A 22,088-nucleotide genomic window follows, 5' to 3' on the forward strand; every position below is an offset into this window, starting at 1 on the left:
AGATTTAAGCATTTTGTATGTTTTAAAAGATTTGAATATTTGCATTGTTGGCATTTGGACAAAAGTCTTTAGATTTCTTTTAAAAAACATACATTTTATAATTTTTTTAAGGCAAAGAAACAGTAAAGCTTTTAGGAAAGGATTTCGTGAAAGTATGAAGAAGTAAAAGTTTAATATATAAATTAATATGTCTTCAATTTTATAATACTTTTTTTTTATTTTCTACTTGTTTCATTTTCTATTGTATTTAATGTTAAAATTTTAAGTAATTTGTTACTTTATATTTTCTTTCCTACTTTTGTCCTTTTTGTTTTAAAACAACCTGTTTACAATTTAGATTTTTCATGCTGGTATACAAAAGTTATGAAAACATATAACTTCAATCTCTTGTTTATACACACTTTTGTACGTATTTAAAACATGTGTATCATATTCTTATCTACAGATTTAAAATTATATTTGTTGAATTCACAATCGATGTTGTAGCCTTGTATTTCAACAAGTGCTACAATACTCATAACAATGTTGTTGGTATTTTCTATGCAAAAGCTCTATACAACTCATACGACAATTTTTCATATGGTTTTTGAATGTTGTAAGAAAGTATTACATATTTTAGCATATAAACAAAAATTCAACCAATTTTGGCATAAATACGATAAAGTTGTAACACAGAAATCTCAAACAAACAGTAATAAAAAATTAAAAGAATTTTAAATTTAAAAAATAATTTTATTAGTTTCGCTTTAAATATTGATTTTTTTGACCTTTGACATTGTTATGACATAAACTTATGACTTACTACAAAGATCTGATCACAATCAATGTTACTACACTTTAGTAGGTACAATTTACAACTTGATTGTGAATTGAACAAATGCTTTATCAAAATCCAAGACTGCAGTTGTCATACATTTAATTTTGTACAATACTTAGGGTTTCAATATCAAAATAATTTTCGAAGATTACGAAAATTGGATACAAATAAAAAATAGATTAATAGCAACCTTTCGATTTAAAGAAATTTTTCAATAAATTTTCTTTTTATAAAAATTTTTAAATAAATTTCCCTTTTACAGAAAATCTTATAAACATTTTATATTTAATAAAACTTGTAACAATTTTAAAAATTTGCATAAATTTTGTTTTTATAGAAAATTTAAATTAATTTTCTATTTATAGAAAATTTTATATTAACTTTTATAGAAAATTAAAAAGAATTTCTTTTAAAAAATTTACGATAAATTTTCTTATTGTAGAAAATTAACGACACATTTTCTTTTAGTAGAAAATTTAAGAAGAATAGATTTTGTTTTTATAGAAAATTTTTAATAAATTGTACATTTTTATAGAAAAATTATTAATATTTTTGTTTATGTATAAAAATTGTCAATAAGCTTAATAAATTAATTATTTTTATAGGAACATTTTAGAAAACTTTTTTCTTTAGAAAATTTTCAATAAATTTGTTTATTATAAAAATTTTAATTTTTTTTTTTTGTAGATAATTTTTAATAAATCATATATTTTATAGATTTCTTTTTATAAATTTTCTATAATTTTTTCCTTATTATCCTTTTATATAATTTTTTCTTTTTATAAAGATATTGTTAATAAATTTTTCTTTTTATAGAAAAATTTTAAGAAATTAATAATACATTATTATTTTCTATAAAATTTTCCTTTTTATAGAAAAATGTTCAATAAATTGATTCTTTTTATAGAAAAATTTATCTTTTTTTGTTTTCTTTTTATAGAAAAATTTTATAGAATTTTTTATAGAAAAATTTTCAATAAATTTTCTTTTTAGAAAAGATTTTTCAACAATGTTTCTGTTTAGAGAAAAATTTTAATAATATCCTTTTTAGAGAAAATTTTCAATATTTTCTTTTTATAGAACATTTTCAACAATTTACCATATAAATTTCAATTAATTTTCTCTTATTTTTAAACAAGTAAAATTTCTTAACTTTTTAAAGCAATATGTTTGATATATTTTCTCTTTAATAGAAAATTTTCTATGAATTGTATTATAGAACAATTTTATATTTTTTGGAAATTCTTTTGAATATATATAAAAATCCCTAAGTCTAAAATTGAAAAACTCTACCTGTATCAAAGTACATTAAGGATATAACAAATTTTAGCCAAAATTTTTGCATATCACCACGTGATTGCTAATGTTAACACAAATTTCTTAAATAAACTAACATTTATCTCATTTTTACCCATTTTATCCCCTAAACGTTTGAGTTTCTGAAACTCCTTTCGTAATGGATATATTTGTACATTGCCAAAGAAACCTAGTACCAAAAATTCATGATTCTAGCTTCAAAAGAGATGGGATATGCTATGACAATTTCTCCCTAATGTACATACATATACATATTCCATTATTAGAAACAAGTAAAATATCTAAAATGTTTCGTTTTGATTGCTTTTGTTGCTCTTGATTAAAAATGTTCACAAGTCAAAGTAAATAAATAAGAAATTACAAATTGTCTCATAAATATTGAAAATTTTACCCTTTTTGTGTTAAGGGTACAAATATTTACAAATCATGTTTATTTTTTTAATTACAAATATTATTTGGGCTATTTTAAAATTCTATTGATTTTATATTTTTAAGATTTTCTTAAAAAAATGGTTCTTCAGTTAACTATGCCTTAAAGTTTTAATAAGAGTTAAATCAAATTAAATGAAAAATTTTCTATATTTTAAAAATTTAAAATGTACTTAGTAAACTGGTAAACTCTTTAAATAACTTTCGATTTATTTTTTTACAAATGTATGGCTACAGGCACATAAAAAATTTTCCATCAGTTTTGGTAGTGATAGCGTCACTATTTTCGCTCATTCATTATTATTGGTTTGTACTTGGTAGAAATTGTTTTACAAAAAATAAAAAATATTTATAACCAAAAAAAAGTTTCACTATTCTCTACAATTATGTATTTGTGTACTTGAAAACTACTGGGTTGTTATTCATATTGACAGACTAATGATGTTTTTTTTTTAAATTGTGTGTTGTTCTATACATATTGAATTGTGTTCTGTTGGTATGTTTTTAGGTTTTGTTGTTCAATTGTTTACACAAGTTAAACATTCATACTGGTAGAGTAAATTCACAAAATATCTACAAGTATTTAGTTGTTGTTCTTTTCAAAATATTCGACAGAATTTAAAAGTTGTTTTTTTCTGTTTCCTTTTAATTGAGGGGAAAAACATTTGTTGTTCGTATTGGTTTTTAATGAATTGAAAACAATCGATAAAAAGTTTTTCAAAAAAGTTTATAAAATTTATGAAAAATTATTCTTATTGCTAAATATTTTAAATTAAATTTAATGCATTTTTATGTAATTCAAATGCTGAAATTTATTTATGAAATTAGAGGAATAGTTTGGTGCATTTTATGCTATTGTTTTGTGATACGGTTTTGCATCATAAGGGTAACTATTTCGAGTTCCCTTACTTTTAAAGCTATTACATTTGTTCTTTCGTTGCCAACTATTCCGAATGTTCTGGTACCCCGTATAATGTAAACCTTATCTTTAGGAAAGTATTTGATTTTCAATTCAATACGGTCTAAGACTTAACTTTATAATATACTATCGCCTTCTTGTTTAGCCCTTTTTATTCTACTCCAATTTATTGTTTGGACTTATGTGTGAAAGTTATTGTTTTGATTAGCTAAACATTAGTATATTTTTGGCTAGAACACCAAGCCCACTTTATTTCGCAATTTAAAGCCTTACATGTAGAATAAGATTCCTACGTTTATTTGTTCTAAGATTACGCTTGGACAATACATTCTGTCTGGAATCAGATTTTCAAAGTATCCGTCATATTGTATATTTCATAGGCAATCGGACATGTTCGATGATTGCTTATAGCCTTCCAATCTGTCCAGTATACACTGATGACGTGTCCTATACTTTTAGCCAATTTCTTCTGTATGTTTCAATGTGTGAAATTTCAAGCAACGTTTCTAGAGCCTTTGACATGTTTACACCACTTAACTTTACACATTTTGATGCCTTGTTGATCCTACGATGTGCCTTGTTGTTCCTACCTTTTATGTGTTATCTCCATCCTAATTTCCAGCTTAGTTAGTTAGTTAGTCAGTTAGTTAGTTAGTTAGTTAGTTAGTTAGTTAGTTAGTTAGTTAGTTAGTTAGTTAGTTAGTTAGTTAGTTAGTTAGCTAGTTAGTTAGTTAGCTAGTTAGTTAGTTAGCTAATTAGCTAGTTAGCAAGTAAGCTAGTTAGTTAGTTGGTTAGCTAGCTAGTTAGTTAGTTAGTTAGTTAGTTAGTTAGTTAGTTAGTTAGGTAGTTAGTTAGTTAGTTAGTTAGTTAGTTAGTTAGTTAGTTAGTTAGTTAGTTAGTTAGCTAGTTAGTTAGTTAGTTAGCTAGTTAGCTAGTTAGCTATTGAGCTAGCTAGCAAGTTAGTTAGCTAATTAGCTAGCAAGCAAGTTAGTTAGTTAGTTAGCTAGCTAGTTCGTTAGCTAGTTAGCTAATTAGCTAGTTAGCAAGTTAGTTAGTTAGTTAGTTAGTTAGTTAGTTAGTTAGTTAGTCAGTTAGTTAGTTAGTTAGTTAGTTAGTTAGTTAGTTAGTTAATTAGCTAGTTAGCTAATTAGCTAGTTAGCAAGTTAGTTAGTTAGTTAGTTTAATTCTCATTCCTTAACTTTACCATTTTATTTGAAACACTTTCCGCTTCCGTCATTTCTTATTTTACTCATTCATTTACTACTTTTTAATTAGTGTATTGTTTCCAAATATATTTTATGTTATTTTTCTTGGCTCTTGTATTTAGTAAATGCGGCGTCAACATTTTTTTTTATCAAATTTAATTGTTATTAAAAAATTAAAACTTTCTTTTCTTATAATTCTATATATGAAGAACATTTCAATGATTCTATTCTTCAGCTGTGTTGTTTGGTTTCCGGAAAGTAACAATAGTGAAAAATACGAAAGTTTCACTTTAAATTTTACTAAATGTTACGTTTTTTTTTTGCATGTATCTTCTCCAACTTATAGAGTAACCAAAATAAGTTTTCATTGTTGCCTTTTTGGTGATTTTTATTATATTTTTTAGTTTTTTCTTGTTGCAAATTTTATCCATAAAAAAGAACCCCTAAAACTTATAGTGTATATTAAACCAAGTGGAAACCATTGCAAAAATATTGTATAGTAAAAAATGAAAGTAAAGTTTTTCTTTGTAGTTTTTTTGCTAACATTGACTAAAAACTTTACGAAGGGTTTCTTTCTATAGAAAAGTTTTAGCATTTTCTCTTTTAAAAAAAAGACTAAAGTTATACTGTAAACTAGCCTAAATGCTTTGTAAAGAAAACAAAGTAATAGTATTTACTTTAGTGATTTAAGGGTTACAAATTTTTTTATACATATTTTCTCCTATATAATATAAGAGCAGGAAGAGTAAAGGAAAATTATGTGTAGCTATTGTTGTCTTAATATTATACATGTAGTTTTATTACGTTATGATTTTAATAAGCCAAGGGATAATATATTACAAATCTTTGTTGAAACATTTCCCGAAAATGTGTTATGATTATGTCTTAGTCAGCAGATTTTTTATTTTTAAATTGTTATATATTTAGGGGTTGTTAATATATTTTATTCTGATTTTACTGTCAATTATAAGTGAGACAATGTTTATAGATTTTTTTTAGAGAAATTGACAAAAAATCATGTATATAAATCATAACTGGAATAGTATTGTAAGAGTTTTACTAATATTGATTTATTTTTTAAATTCAACTTACTAAATTACTAAAATTATAATTAAAATATTTAATTTATTTTTCCATATTAGCTTAGTTTTAGCAATTGCACTTTAGCAGATGCTACCAAATACTCAACACTTTAACACTTCTAAGTCAAGAAAACTTAAGAAAGTTCTTAAAAAATAAAAATATTAAAGTGTAAACTTAAAACACACACAAAAGGTAGAAAATAAGTGATCATCGTTCTCTGTTATTGTTGTATATTTTTCGTAATAATGTGAAATTTGAAAATGTTTGCTTTGCTCCTCTATAGTTCAGCTGCTGTTACAAAAAAAACAGCAGGCTAAGGAAACGGAAGTGAGAAAATTTAAAAAAGTACTTATATGTAACTATGTAACAAAATGTATGTAGAATGTAAGTGCAACTAAAAATGTTTGCTCCTCTAACAGTTTAAATTAAAGTTTTTTCGATAAAGGCAAAATTAACAAAAAAAAAAAAAGAAAAAAATAGTATGATCGCATATTGTGACCTAAATGTTGGATCAAAAAAAAAAAAAAAAAAAAAAAAAATGGAAAAAATACTATAAATTGTGCTCACACAATTTTCCAAAGTGTAAATTATATTTTTCGTAAAAAGGCAGAATAAAGGACCAAAATTGTCAACTGAGTTTGTATTTGAAGTGTAGAAGCGACAAAATAAATGGAACTTTTGTAATGGCAAATGTATAAAAAATGGGGAAAAGGGAATTTTCTGCTAAAATAAAGTCTTGTTAACACGACTTGTAACTTCTCTGCAAAATCGACTACATATTCAAGATTTTTGAGATTTATTTTATAGAAAATTTTATACATAAATGGATACATTTTCTTGGGAATTTTTGATAAATTATCTAATTATATTAAATATTTAATAAATTTAATAAATTTGATAAATTTTCTTTTTATTGTAAATTTTGGATAAAATTTTCTTTCATTGGTAATTTTTGATAAATTTTCTTTTTTTAGAAAATTTTTGATAAATTTTATTTTTATAGAAAATTTTCTTTTAATAAAAAATTGTAAAAAAAATTTTTAATAAATTTACTTTTTACAGACAAAATATCAATTAATTTTCTTTCTTAGAAAATATTAAAATTTTTTGGATAAATTTTTCATTTATTGGTTATTCTTGATAAATTTTCTTTTTATAGAAAATTTTTGATAAATTTTATTTTTATAGAAAATTTTCTTTTAATAAAAAATTGTGAAAAAATTTTAGATAAATTTACTTTTTACAAAAAAATATCGATTAATTTTCTTTGTTAGAAAACTTTAAAAACTTTTTTATAGAATATTTTCAAAAGATTTTCTTTTTATAAGAAATTTTATTTTTTTAGAAAATTTTCTATAAATTATATTTTTAAAGAAAATTTTTGGAAAGTTTTCAATAAATATTATTTTTAAAATTTTTGATATTTTTTTATATTAAAGATTTTTGATAAATTTTATTTATATTAAAAATTTTTGATAAATTTTATTTTTATAAAAAATTTTTCATAAAATTTATTCTTATAAAATTTTTTTGATAAATTGTCCTTTTATAGAAAATTTTCGATAAATTTTTCATTTATAAAAAATTTTCTAAAAATTTTTATTTTTATAAAAATTTTTTCTTTTTTTAGAGAATTTTCGATAGAAACTTTTTGATAATTATTTTTATAGAAAATGTTCGATAAATTTTAATTTTAAAAAATTTTTGATTAATTTTCTTTTATAGGAAATTATCGACAAATTTTCTTTAATAGGAAGTTTAAGATAAATTTCCTTTTACAGGAAATTTTAATAAAAATTTTGAAATTTGTGGATAAAAATTTGAAAACTTTTGAAAAAATTCTTTTTTTTTTTAGCAAATTTCAAAAATTGTTTTTGTTTTTAAAAAATTTTGACAAATTTTTGAAATGCCAAATTCTATTAACTGAAAATTAGCTAAATGTCTCATTGTTTGCAACTCTAGTTTACTGTGTCGCAAACATTATGATAAACTTATTTGTTTATATTTTATTCATAGTTTCATAAGTGTGCAAAAATGCCATTAGAAAAATAATTGAAAATTAAATTAAGAAAACTTTTTCTCAATTAGTATTGATTTTTTCATCGTTACTAGTGTTAACGAAAGTTTGACTACAATCATATATAATATATTTATAGAGAACTTATCAGACTTTTTCACTTAAGTTTGCAGTTAATAATTTAATTTATCATTACGTTAGTATGTGGTAAGTTCTCAACTAAATAGACAATGTAAATGTTTGAAGTCATTATTTTAGTAATAATTGGAATGAACAAGAAAAAAAGGTGATTACACATACAATACATGTGGTAAATTTATCGATTTATTATTAGTTGTAAAATCTATGCCATTTTCCAAAATGTTGTAGTATAAAAATATTTTATTAAGTTTTAAATCTATTACTTTACTCTTTACTCAATAAAAATTTTTCACGGTTCAGTTTTTATCATTTTGTCAAGTACTCAAATTGTAAAAAAAGAACAAAATTTATTTTATTTCCTCAATCAAAATTTCCATTTGCTTTGCAGCACTTCTTCAATATACTATTGTTTTAACAACAAACTTTTCTTTTATTGATTTTCATGGTTTTAGTCCTATAATTCGGCTCAACAACGATTGTGATAGTTGAATCTCAAGTCAATGGAAAAACCCAATAAGAAAAACTAAATCATCACTCATGCATAAGATTGTTGTAATACAATACATACATATTCAATTAGTATGGCCCATTGTATGATAATATCTTCTTAAATATTAAGTATGGAATACACGAAACCCAATACTGGGGTAGAAAAAATATTCTTTAAGAATTAAATTCGTTTTCTTGTTGTTTCTTGCTTCCAGGAATTTTATTTTATTACTTACAAGTGTTAAGTATGATATTTTAAAAATTTATCTTAGTTGAATTTTTTTTAAGAATTCTTAAGTGTTTCAAGTGTTTTTTCTTGGTGTTATAGATATATTGAATTTATAAAATCACTCATACGCTCTGTTGGTCATTGGGAAGGTGATCTATAACTTACAATAAATTTGTTCTATTACCGTAATTCGTATATGTTTTAATAATATATTAATAAAAAGTATCTATATTTTCTTAAGGAGGAGTTAAGAATTAATATGGCCCTATCCTTATAAATGCGATTTGAATGAACAAGTGAAATTCTTTTAATGTAGAATTTCATACTTGAATTTTGACCTTCAAGTCATATTTGGAAGGGTTAAATGAATAGTAATAGTTACGAATATTGACATTATAATAAGGACTTATGCAAAACAAAGTTTTGCCCATTTTTGGAGAGCTACAGAAACATTAAACATATTTATGAGCTCAAAAACCCTTTCGAGGGGTATAGGCGAAATATTCATCGGATATGTGCAGATTTCATTTCATTTAATTCTTTAAGAAAATCTTGAAAATTTCGACCTGTTCGCACAAGGTTTTCATGGACAAACAGATATAGCTCATTTGACTTTTGGGTGTTACAATTATCAGTACAAACGTACTTCCCACTATAGAAGTATAAGGTATAAAAATACCAATTTAGTACTTTTTAGTATCCGCTTTTGGTACTTTTTGAAAAAAAAAATCATTGTTTTTTGTGAACACAGATATTGCAATTTTTTGGAATAAAATATTTGTTTCTTCAATAGGGAGAAAAAAGTACTGAAAGAGGAAACTTTTGCACAAAAGACTATTTTTTGAGACTTTATCATATATGAAATAAAATTCATGTAGACCACGGAGTAAATTAAACATTTTTTTCTTAACTTTTAAGATTTAAAAAAAAAATAAAATATACCTTTATGAAAAACTAAAGCGAAACACATCAAAATATTCCTTGAGAGAATAAAATTTGCTTGATAAAATGTTATAAATATGCTATAAAAGTCAAATCATGCTAAATTATGATCTTATGGGTAAAATATGCAAAAATATGCTCTAACAAATCGATGCCAAAATTCTTAAATTATTCTAAAACGTGTAAATATCTTATCCATGAGTCCATACGACGCACGACAAAATATATGCATTTGCATATTTTGGATTACCTAGAAACATGAATCTAAGGAACCAGGAACGTGAGTGAATTTATTTGTTGGTACTTTTTCCTATTTCAACTAGAATTTTTTTGAATTTTCTAAAATGTTCAACTTTGAAATATGAAACTTAACAAAAGATATCGTTTGGTACCTTTTCCTACTTCAATTGATACTTTTGGGGTTTTCGAAAATATTGAATATACATATAAACATAAAATTAAACATACAGTGTCCTGATTGAATGAAAATTAATATTTGTTCGAAAAGTATTTAAATTTTCAACAACATTAAATATGTATATCGTATACAAAAGCTATAAATATAATAATGGTTATAATAATGACTTTTCAATTTTTATATATTGTTTTAAAGTAATTTATTTTCTTAAAGTTTTATCTCATGTCTAAGATTATAATCATTATTTACGTCCTAAGGGATTTAAACCAAAAAAAAAAAAATATATATATATTTTACTATTTAAATGATGATATGCGTTAAGCTTTGCATAAATTTTATGCTAAATGCTTTTTAATTTTTTCTCCTTAAACACATACAAAGACAAAAGGCCTGATATTGTATTCTAATTTATTTTCTTAAAAAAAAATATGCTTAGAATTTCTATTATAAACTTTTATTTTAAACGTGTTGCAAATTTTTACCCTAATCACTAGCAAAAATTTTCCTTTTTTAACTTCTTTAAAAACCATATAATGGTTTTATTCCTTTAAAAGCTTAGTCAATAACAATTTCTCTTTTACTTTTGGTTTTTGAGTAAAATTTTATGTAATTTTAATCACCGTTTTGTTAAGTCACTTGTGGTTTGGCATTTTTTTCTCTTTCCCTCTATTGTTTTCTTCATTTTCCAAATTACTATGCGTCCATAGTTACTTTTGACTTTAGTAAACTTTATTGTTGAGTGCTGGTCGAGCCACTAGGGATGTATAAATTTCAAAAACCTACTAAAGGCTAAGCCCTTTTTACACATGGATACATAGACATTTACATTAGCAAATATACATTTACACCTACATACATATGTAAATATGTTTTCATATACATATTTTAGTTTATGTGTAGCCATTTGTATGGTATGTGTTTTTTTGTAGGCAATTTTCCATTGTTTTAAAATATTTTAGCAAAAATGTTTTTAATTACCTTAACTGACATCATCAACAGCATTACCTACACAGTTGACTAATGATTTAGAAATTGTAAAATTTTAACAACAATGTGGGTAATTAAATATTTAATAATGATTTTAAGAGGAGTAAAATAATTGGATATAAATGCACAATAGAATGAACGCAGGAAATTGGCACAGACAGTTGGTTAATAGTATTGAAAACAAAAAATTTTTTATTTTTTTGTTTTAAATTTGGACACGTTAAAGTTTATTGTGTTATAATGTGTAGTTTCTTTATCTTAAGAAGTTTAAAATTATAAACAACAATAATTTTCACTCATACAGATTTTTAAACAATTAAAAATCTGCATGTACAATTTTTTGTTTTAAAATTTTGTAAAAGTCAATTTTTAAACATATTCGTTCAATTAGGACATTGTGTGTTTAATTTTATGTTTATATATTCAATATTCTAGAAAATCCATAAAGTTAATGAACGTAATAGAAAATACTATATTTTAAATTTTCATTCAATCAAGTCCCTGCCAGCTTTATGTTTCTAGCATTATAATAAAAAATCATTATAATAAAAAACTCAAAAATACCAATTGAAAAACGAAAAAGTACGAAAAATTACCCTTTTATAGGTTTTAATTTATTTCGGGAAATACATGTTTAATTTTATGTTCCTAAATTTTCTTTTTAGTTCTAGTCATAGAACAAAAAAGTACTAACTCCTAAAGATTTGCATTAACTTATGGTTCATAAATTTAAATTTCATGTTTCCAGTTTCAATATTACAAAAAACTCAAAAGGTTCCGGTTAAAGAACGAAAAAGTACTAGAAAATACTTTATTTTAAAATTGTATTTACTCAAGTCCCAGACAGCTTAGTTTTATGTTTCTAGATTCATTATAATCGAACAAATGCCCTCTTTTATAGGTTTAATTATTTTGGATATACATGCTTAATTTATAGATACTAAGTTCTCTTTTATAGATAATAAAAACTCAAAAGGAAAGAACAAAAAACTACAACAAATTCCCTTTTTAGGTTCTCATTAACTCCTGCCTCCACATGATTCATTTAATGTTTCTACCCAGCAAAATCTTTATTTACTCGGTAAGTAGGCAAGTAATGTTGGAGAAAAGTTGGTTCGACGAACTAGTCTATTCTCTCACTAAATGCTACTTTAAAAAGTCATTTTGTTATTCTATCTAAAATGGTTTCTACACAAGTGTAAATATCAATATTTCTTAAAAAAAAAACTTCTAATATCGACTAGGGTTAGAACCACAAACTAATTCTTTGTACAGATCCTATTAAAAAAATTATTGAATGATGATTAACGATAATATTACCTAAAATACTCATTACAAAAATTTAATAATTTTCTGTTTCTATATATATTTAATAATTAGTTTGAAGCCCTCTTTTCAGATTCTTAACATACATAACAACAAGAATACAATAACAAAATTCTAACAATAACGTCATAACAATAGAGCTTATATAGAAATGAATTTGCTATTAGCACAAAAAGCAATAAAAACAACAAAAAAAAACTTAATAACAAACAACAACAAACAAGATCTACAAAACAAATTAAAAAAAACATCACACTATGACGTAGAAACAACAAGAGATGCCAATAATATACATAGAATTTAGAAAACCGACTCCCCATAAACAAACAACAACATTATGTGATAATGTCAAAACCAAAGAGAAACATTTTCTCATAACAAACATACACGCATACATTTGCACGCAATACAGAAAAAAAGAATCACAACAACAAAAACTAAGGGACAAATGTATAACAAAACTGCAGAAAAATAAATGCAACAACATGAAAATTTTAAATGTGTTTCTATATATAATTTATAATTTATTAATAAATTTACATAATAAAATATTTTTAAAACTTACCCTGGCTTCATTCTTCATTCAATTGTTGTTGATTTTACTATAAGAGACAAACAACTGATTTTTTCGCTTAAACTTAACAAAATAACACTTTTCTTTAATATTATGGAATTTCTCCATTCATTTAATATTACAACACTTAATAATTTAATAAAACACTAATTTAAACTAATTATTGCAACGAAAATTAAAATGTTCACTCTCACCCATCATTTTTATACACTTTTTACTTCTATTCGGTTCGATTGTTAAAATACATCCACTTGGCTTGATATTTAAAATAAAACTGAAGTCTAGAAAGAAGTTAATAACGATGGAAAGGGAAATATTAAAATAACTACCATACAAATTTTAATATGATCATCCTTAAAGTATGATGTAGATTTAATTTGTTTCCATTCGTTTCGTTTGTTAAGATAAACTTAAAGCAAAAAAGAAGTTAATACAAAAGGAAAGGGAAATATTAATATAGCAACAGTGCAAATTTTAATATGATCATCCTCAAGATATGCTGTATAGTTTAATTGAACTGTACAACACTAACACATTATTATATTTTCTGCACTTATAGTGCTATTGAATCATCAGTATTATTTTAAGGATAATAATATTAAAATTGCACATAAAAGTTTTTCATAATTAACATAAAAAATTGATTTTATTTAATATCTACAGCATATCTTTAGGCCAATCATATTAAAATTCGCAATTTGTTGCTGTTTAAATATTTCCCTTTCCTTCATTATTAATTTCTTACTAGACTTCAGTTTTAGTTTAACTATCAAGCGGAGTGGAAGTTAAGAGTAAATAAATATTATGTGAGGGTGTGCAAATTTTAGTTTTTTGTTGCAATAATTAATGCTGATGGTTTCTGCAAAACTGAGTTTTAATAAAATTTTATTAAAATTATAAATAAATTAAAAACAGAAATGTAAAAATAATTATGACAAGTTCCGTTGTTTCAAAAATAGTTTCATGCATTTTTTTTTGATTTTTAGGTTTGTTGTTGCTATTTTTTTAAATTCAATAAATGTTGCGTGATTTTGCATGTTTAGGAAATATGTATGTATGTGAGTTTGTTAAGACCAAATGTTTCTCTTTATTTTTTACGTTATCGCATAACGCTTTTGTTTGTTTCAAGAGAGTCGATTTTCTAAATTTTATATTATTGTTGATTTTGTTAGTAAGTACAGCTCTTGTTGTTTCTACGTTGTTTCTACGTCTGATGATTTTTTTGAAGTTGTTATTTAGTTGTTTTTAAGATTTTTTTCAGTTAACTATATATTTTTAATGTGTTTTTTGTTATGGTGTTTGTTGTTGTCCAGGTTGTTGTATGTGCTAATAACAAATTTATTTCTCTATAAACATGTCTAGTTATGACGTCATTTCAATTCAAGTGTAATTCAATGTTATCGTCCTTAAAGTAGACTATAACTTGTGATCAATTAGATTAACCATTGCAAACAAAAAAAAACATTTTATTGCATAATATTATACAATTAGATTAAATCCATAGCATATCTTTAGAATGATCATATTAAAATTTGCATTTTGGTTATTTTAATAGAAATTTCCCTTTCCTTATAATTAACTTCTTTCTGGACTTTAGTTTTACTTTAACAATCGAACCGAGTGGATGTAAAGCGTGAATAAAACAACGGGCGCGAGTGAAAATTTTAGTTTTTGTTGCAATAAGTAATTAAAATTAGAGTTTTATTAAGTTATTAAGTGTCTTAATATTAAGTAAATGTAAAAAGTCCCTAATATTAAAGAAAAGTGTTAATAAGTGTTAGTTAAAAAAAGAAAAGAAGTTAAATGAAGGGTGCTGCAAAAGTGAGTTTTAATAAAATTCTTTTAAAATTATTTATAATTTGAAGATAGGAATGAAATAATATTTCGTTGTTTCAATAAAAGTTTTTTAATTTAAATTTCTAATGCATTTTATAATAATTTTCATGTGGTTGTTGAATTCTTTTTTTGATTTTCTGCAATTTTGTTATACATACAAAATTTGTTCCTTAGTTTTGTTGTTGCGATTCATTTTTTCTATATTGCGTTTACATGTTTTGCAAATATGTATGAATGTATGTTTGTGTGTATGCTTGTTATGAGAATATGTTTCTCTTTGGTTTTGACGTCATCATATAATGTTGTTGTTTGTTGTGGAGAGGCGGTTTTCTAAATTTGATATTATTGTTGTTTTTTAAGCAAGAGCATCTCTTGTTAATGTCATCCTGTGCTGATATTTTTATGTTGTTGGTTGTTGTTTGTAATTATCGTTTATCGTTTTTTTGTGTTTGTCCATGTGTTGCTACATTTGATCTGTTTTTTGTTGTTACCGGCAAATATATATGTATATCTATATATGTTTTAATCTTGTTATGACGTCATTGTAGGAGTGTTGTTGTTTTTGTTTTTTTTCAGGAATAATTGCTTTTGGTTTTGTTCATTTATGATGTTTAAATTCTGGAAAAGAGGTTTAAAAATTGTAACAAATGTTGTTTTTTATAATAAATATACGAATTTGATGTACGTATTTCTTAAAGTAAATTATTGATCATTTCCTTAAGAAAACTTTTGATAAATTAAAAAAAAATTAGTTTAAAAGAAAATTTATTTTTTTTTACAGAAATTATTTTTGTAATTGTAAATATTCCTTAAAAATTTTCGCTGAAGTTTCGTTTTTAAACAAACATTAGAAAATTTACATTTTTAAGAAATTTTGATAAATTTTGCTCTATAGAGAAAATATTTAATAAATCTTATTATATTTTTGATAATATTGATATTTATAGAAATTTTTTATGTTTTTAAAGAAAATGCTTCTTTTAGTTGAGTAGCAATATTAAATCCTTAAAGAATTACATAACATTATAAATTTGAGCAGAAACCCTATGATAGGTGTTGAATTACCTCTCTTAAAATAATTGCCTACAAAGCTTTTCTTCTATTGGTTTTTTCTTTTTGAATTAAAAAAGCAAAACCAGAAAAAAGTTATCAAAGAGGAACAGGAAAAGCTTTGAGTGCAATTTTAAAATAATTATCCCTAAAATAGACTATAACTTGCGATTAATTAGCATCACCATTACAACAAAGCATTATATTGCGTAATATAATACAATTAAATTAAATCTATAGCATATCTTATGCATGAACATATAAAAATAAGCATTTTGGTCATTTTGATACAAATTTCCCTTTCCCTTTTATTAACTTCTTACTGGACTTTAGTTTTACTTTAACAATCGAACCGAGTGGATGTAAAGCGATAATAAAAACGACGGGCGCGAGTGAAAATTTTAGTTTTTATTTTAATAAATTATTAAAATTAATGTTTTATTAAGTTATTAAGTGTCTTAATATTAAGTAAATGTAAAAAATCCCTAATATTAAAGAAAAGTGTTAATAAGTGTTAGTTAAAAAAAGAAAAGAAGTTGTTTGTTCCTTATAACAAAAGAAACAACAACAAGAACAATTGAATGAAGGTTGCTGCAAAAGTGAGTTTTAATAAAATTCTTTTAAAATTATTTATAATTTGAAGATAGGAATGAAATAATATTTCGTTGTTTCAATAAAAGTTTTTTAATTTAAATTTTTAATGCATTTTATAATCATTTTCATGTGGTTGTTGCATTCTTTTTTTGTATTTCTGCAATTTTGTTATACATACAAAATTTGTTCCTTAGTTTTGTTGTTGCGATTCTTTTTTTGCGTTTACATCTTTTGCAAATATGTATGAATGTTTGTTTGTGAGTATGATTGCTATGAGAAATGTTTCTCTTTGGTTTCGACGTCATCATATAATGTTGTTGTTTGTTTTGGAGAGGCGGTTTTCTAAATTTGATATTAATGTTGTAAGCAAGAGCATCTCTTGTTGTTGTTGTCATCTTGTTCTGATTTCTTTAAGTTGTTGATTGTTGTTTGTATTTTTTTTCGATTTTCATCATCGTTTCTTTGTGTTTGTCCATGTGTTGCTACATTTGATGTGTTTTTTGCTGTTACCGGCAAATATATGTATTTCTATATACATATGTATATGTATAAAAGCTTTAATCTTGTTATGACGTCATTGTAGGAGTGTGGTTGTTTTTGTTTTTTGTCATGAATAATTGCTTTTGGCTTTGTTCATTTATGATGTTTTAATTCTGGAAAAGAGTTTTAAAAATTATACAAAAATTGTAACGAATTTTTCCCTTAATATGAACAAATGTTGTTATTTAAAATATAAGTATATACGAAATTGATGTACGTATTTCTTAAAGTAAATTATTGATCATTTCCTAAGGAAAACTTTTGATAAATTTAAAAAAAATTAGTTTAAAAGAAAACTTAAATAATTTTTTTTACAAAAAATATTTTTGTAATATTAAATATTCCTTAGAAATTTTCGCTGAAGTTTTGTTTTATAAACAAATATTAGAAAATTTACTTTTTTAGGAAATTTTTGATAAATTTTGTTTTATAGAGAAAATATTTAATAAATCTTATATAATTTATAATTTTTATGAAATTGATATTTATAGAAAATTGTATATGTGTATAGCAATATTAAATCCTTAAAGAATAAAATAACATTAAAAATTTGAGCAGAAACCCTATGATAGGTGTTGAATTACTTCTCTTAAAATAATTTCCTACAAAGCTTTTCTTCTATTGGTTTTTTCTTTTTGAATTAAAAAAGCAAAACCAGAAAAAAGTTATCAAAGAGGAACAGGAAAAGCTTTTGAGTGCAGTTTTAAAATAATTATCCCTAAAATAGACTATAACTTGCGATCAATTAGCATCACCATTGCAACGAAGCATTATATTGCGTAATACAATACAATTAAATTAAATCTATAGCATATCTTAAAGATGATCACATATACACAATTCCCTTTCCTTGTAAATTAACTTCTTTCTGAACTTTAGTTTTATTTTAACAATCGAACCGAGTGGATGTAAACGAGAATAAAAACGACGGGCGCGAGTGAAAATTTTATTTTAGGTGCAATAATTAATTAAAATTAGTGTTTTATAAAGTGTCTTAATATTAAATAAATGTAAAAAGTCCCTAATAATAAAGAAAAGTGTTAATAAGTGTTAGTTTAAAAAAAGAAAAGAAGTTGCTTGTCCCTTATAACAAAAGCAACAACAAGAACAATTAAATGAAGGGTGCTACAAAAGTGAGTTTTAATAAAATTATATTGAAATTATTTATAAATTAAAGTAAGAAATTTAATAATATTTCATTGTTTTAATAATAGTTTTTTTAATTTCAATTTCTAATGAATTTTATAAAAATTTTCATGTGGTTGTTGCATTTTTTTCATTTTTCTGCAATTTTGTTATACATACAAAATTTGTTCCATAGTGTTGTTGTTGCGATTCTTTTTTTCTACAGTCCGTGATTTTACATGTTTTGCAAATATGTACGAATGTAGGTTTGTGTGTATGTTTGTTATGAGAAATGTTTCTCTTTGGTTTCGATGTCATCATATAATGTTGTTGTTTGTTTACGGAGAGGCGGGTTTCTAAATTTGTTCTTATTGTTGTTTTTATAAGCAAGAGCATCTCTCGTTGTTGTTGTCATCTTATGCTGTTTTTTTTAAGTTGTTGATTGTTGTTGCTTGTAAATTTTTTTAGTCATTTTTATTATCGTTTTTTGGTGTTTGTTCATGTGTTGCTTCATTTGATGTGTTTTTTGTTGTTACAGGTAAATATATGTATTTCTACATATATAAGCTTTAATCTCTTTATGACGTCATTGTAATAGTGTTGTTGTTTTTATGTTTTGTCAGGAATAACTACTTTTAGTTTGGTTAATTTATGATGTTTTAATTCTGGAAAAGAGGTTTGTAACGAATTTTGTATTTAATATGAACAAATGTTGTTATTTAAGAAATTTAAAAAAAATGATGTACGTATTTCCTTAAGTAAATTATTTATCATTTCTTCAAGCAAATTTTTGATAAATTTTGAAAAAAATTAGTTTAAAAGAAAATTTCAGATAATTTTAAATAAATTTTGTTCTATAGGGAAAATATTTAATAAATTTTATTAATCTGTTGATGAAATTGATATTAATAGAAAATTTTATATGTTTCTATCTAAAATTCGTTTAGTTTAGTTTATTTGATTAGCAATATTAAATTCATAATGAATTACTTAACATTAAAACTTTGAGCAGAAACCTTAAGATAGTTGTTGATAAACTTCTCTTATAATAATTTCCTATAGAGCTTTTCTTATATTGGGTTTTTTTCTTTTTGAATTAAAAAGGGAAAAACAGAAAAGGTTATCAAAGAGGAACAGGAAAAGCTTTTAAGTGTATTTTTAAAATGATCATCCCTAAAATAGACTATAACTTGAGATCAATTAGCATCACCACTGCAACGAAGTATTATATTGCGTAATATAATACAATTAAATTAAATCTATAGCATATTTTAAGGATGAGCATATAAAAAAATTGCATTTTGGTTATTTTTATACAAATTTCCCTTTCCTTATTAATTAACATCTTTCTGGACTTTAGTTTTATTTTAACAATCGAACCGAGTGGATGTAAAGCGTGAATAAAAACGACTGGCGCGAGTGAAAATTTGTTGCGATAATTAACTAAAATTTGTGTTTTATTAAGTTAATAAGTGTCTTAACAAAAAATAAATAAAAAGAGTTCTTAATATTAAAGAATATATTAAATTTAAGAAAAGTATTAATTAGTGTTAGTTTAAAAAAAGAAAAGAAGTTGCTTGTCTCTTATAATAAAAGAAACAACAACAAGAACAATTGAATGATGGGTGCTGCAAAAGTGAGTTTTAATAAAATTCTATTAAAATTATTTATAATTTGAAGATAGGAATGAAATAATATTTCGTAGTTTCAATAAAAGTTTTTTTAATTTCAATTTTAATTTCTAAAGAATTTTATACAAATTTTCATGTCGTTGTTGCATTTTTTTCATTTTTCTGCAATTTTGTTATACATACAAAATTTGTTCCATAGTGTTGTTGTTGCGATTCTTTTTTTCCATATTGCGTTAACATCTTTTGCAAATATGTATGAATGTATGTTTGTGTGTATGTTTGTTATGAGAACTGTTTCTCTTTGGTTTCGACGTCATCATATAATTTTGTTGGTTGTTTTGGAGAAGCGGTTTTCTAAATTTGATATTATTGTTGTTTTTATAAGCAAAAGCATCTCTCGTTGTTGTTGTCATCTTGTGCTGATTTTTTTAAGTTGTTGATTGTAGTTGTTTGTACATTTTTTTGCGATTTTTATTATCGTTTTTTGGTGTTTATTCATGTGTTGCTATATTTGATGTGTTTTTTGTTATTAGCGGTAAATTTATGTATTTCTACTTACATACATATGTATATAAGATTTAATCTTTTTATGACGTCATTGTAATAGTGTTGTTTTTTTTGTTTTGTCAGGAATAATTGCTTTAGTTTGATGTTTTAATTCTTGAAAAGAGGTTTAAAGATTATACAAAAATTGTAACGAATTTTGTATGTAAAATGAACAAATGTTGTTATTTAAAAAATATAAAAAAATGATGTACGTATTTCTTAAAGTAAATTATTGATAATTTCTTCAAGCAAATTTTTGATAAATTCTAGAAAAAATTAGTTTAAAAGAAAATTTCAGAAAATTTTATATAAACTTTGTTCTGTAGGGAACATATTTAATAAATCTTATTAATTTGTTGATGAAATTGATATTTATAGAAAATTGAATAGGTATGTTTTTATATAAAATTCGTTTAGTTCAGTTGATTAGCAATATTAAATCCTTAAAGAATTAGATAACATTAAAACTTTGAGCAGAAAACCTATGATAGGTGTTGAATTACTTCTCTTAAAATAATTTCCTACAAAGCTTTTCTTCTATTATTTTTTTTCTTTTTGAATTAAAAAACGAGAAACAGAAAAAAGTTATTAAAGAGGAACAGGAAAAGCTTTTAAGTACACTTTTAAAATTATTATCCCCTAAAATAGACTATAACTTGCGATCAATTAACATCACCATTGCAAAGAAGCATTATATTGCGTAATATGATACAAGTAGATTAAATCTATAGCATATCTTAAAGATGATCATATATACACAATTCCCTTTCCTTGTAGATTAACTTCTTTCTGAACTTTAGTTTTATTTTAACAATCGAACCGAGTAGATGTAAAACGGGAATAAAAACGACGGGCGCGAGTGAAAATTTTATTTTAGGTGCAATAATTAATTCAAATTAGTGTTTTATTAAGTTGTAAAGTGTAAATAATTAAATAAATGTAAAAATTCCCTAATAATAAAGAAAAATATTAATAAGTGTTAGTTTAAAATGAGAAAAGAAGTTTCTTGTCCCTTATAACAAAAGCAACAACAAGAACAATTGAATGAAGGGTGCTACAAAAGTGAGTTTTAATAAAATTATATTGAAATTATTTATAAATTAAAGTAAGAAATTTAATAATATTTCGTAGTTTTAATAATAGTTTTTTTTAATTTCAATTTCTAATGAATTTTATAAAAATTTTCATGTGGTTGTTGCATTTTTTATTTTTTCTGCAATTTTGTTATACATAAAAAATTTGTTCCATAGTTTTGTTGTTGCGATTCTTTTTTTCTACAGTGTGTGTTTTTACATGTTTTGCAAATATGTACGAATGTAGCTTTGTGTGTATGTTTGTCATGAGAAATATTTCTCTTTGGTTTCAACGTCATCATATAATGTTGTTGTTTGTTTACGGAGAGGCGGGTTTCTAAATTTTTTATTATTGTTGTTATTAGCAAGTGCATCTCTTGTTGTTGTTTCCATGTATCGTATGATGATTTTTTAAGTTGTTGTTTAGTTCTTGATTGTTGTTGTTTTGAGTTTTTTTTAGCGAACACCATTATAGTTCTTGTTATTGTCCATGTGTTGCTACATTTGATGTGTTTTTGTTGTTTCTGGAAAATATATTTCTATATGTATAAGCTTTAATCTTGTTATGACGTCATCGTAAGAGTGTTGTTGTTTTTGTTTTTTGCCAGGAATAATTGCTTTTGGTTTTGTTCATTTATAATGTATTAATTCTGGGAAAGGGTTTTAAAAATTTAAATATTATTTAATATGAACAAACGTTGTTATTTAAAAATATAAAATATTTGTTGTACATAATTCTTACGGTAAATAATTGATTATTTCGTTAAGCAAATTTTTGCTAATTTTTAGAAAAATTTAGT

General features: G+C 23.7%; 1 protein-coding gene across 3 annotated transcripts in view; it reads left to right on the forward strand.

Annotated features, from left to right (window-relative positions):
- The first annotated feature begins 16,123 nt into the window (after positions 1 to 16,123).
- The window catches only part of LOC111678186 (frequenin-1), a 79,092-nt gene continuing 73,127 nt past the window's right edge, over positions 16,124 to 22,088 (forward strand). The window contains exon 1 of one of the 3 annotated variants that reach the window (XM_046947644.1): positions 16,124 to 16,378. The gene's annotated coding sequence lies outside the window, so the exon portion shown is untranslated. Of the gene's footprint in view, positions 16,379 to 17,832; positions 18,047 to 21,169; positions 21,278 to 22,088 lie in introns of those variants that run through there. The other 2 variants (XM_046947645.1, XM_046947646.1) reach the window with 2 other exon arrangements.

Source organism: Lucilia cuprina, chromosome 3 (assembly GCF_022045245.1).
Source record: "Lucilia cuprina isolate Lc7/37 chromosome 3, ASM2204524v1, whole genome shotgun sequence".
NCBI lineage: Eukaryota > Metazoa > Arthropoda > Insecta > Diptera > Calliphoridae > Lucilia > Lucilia cuprina.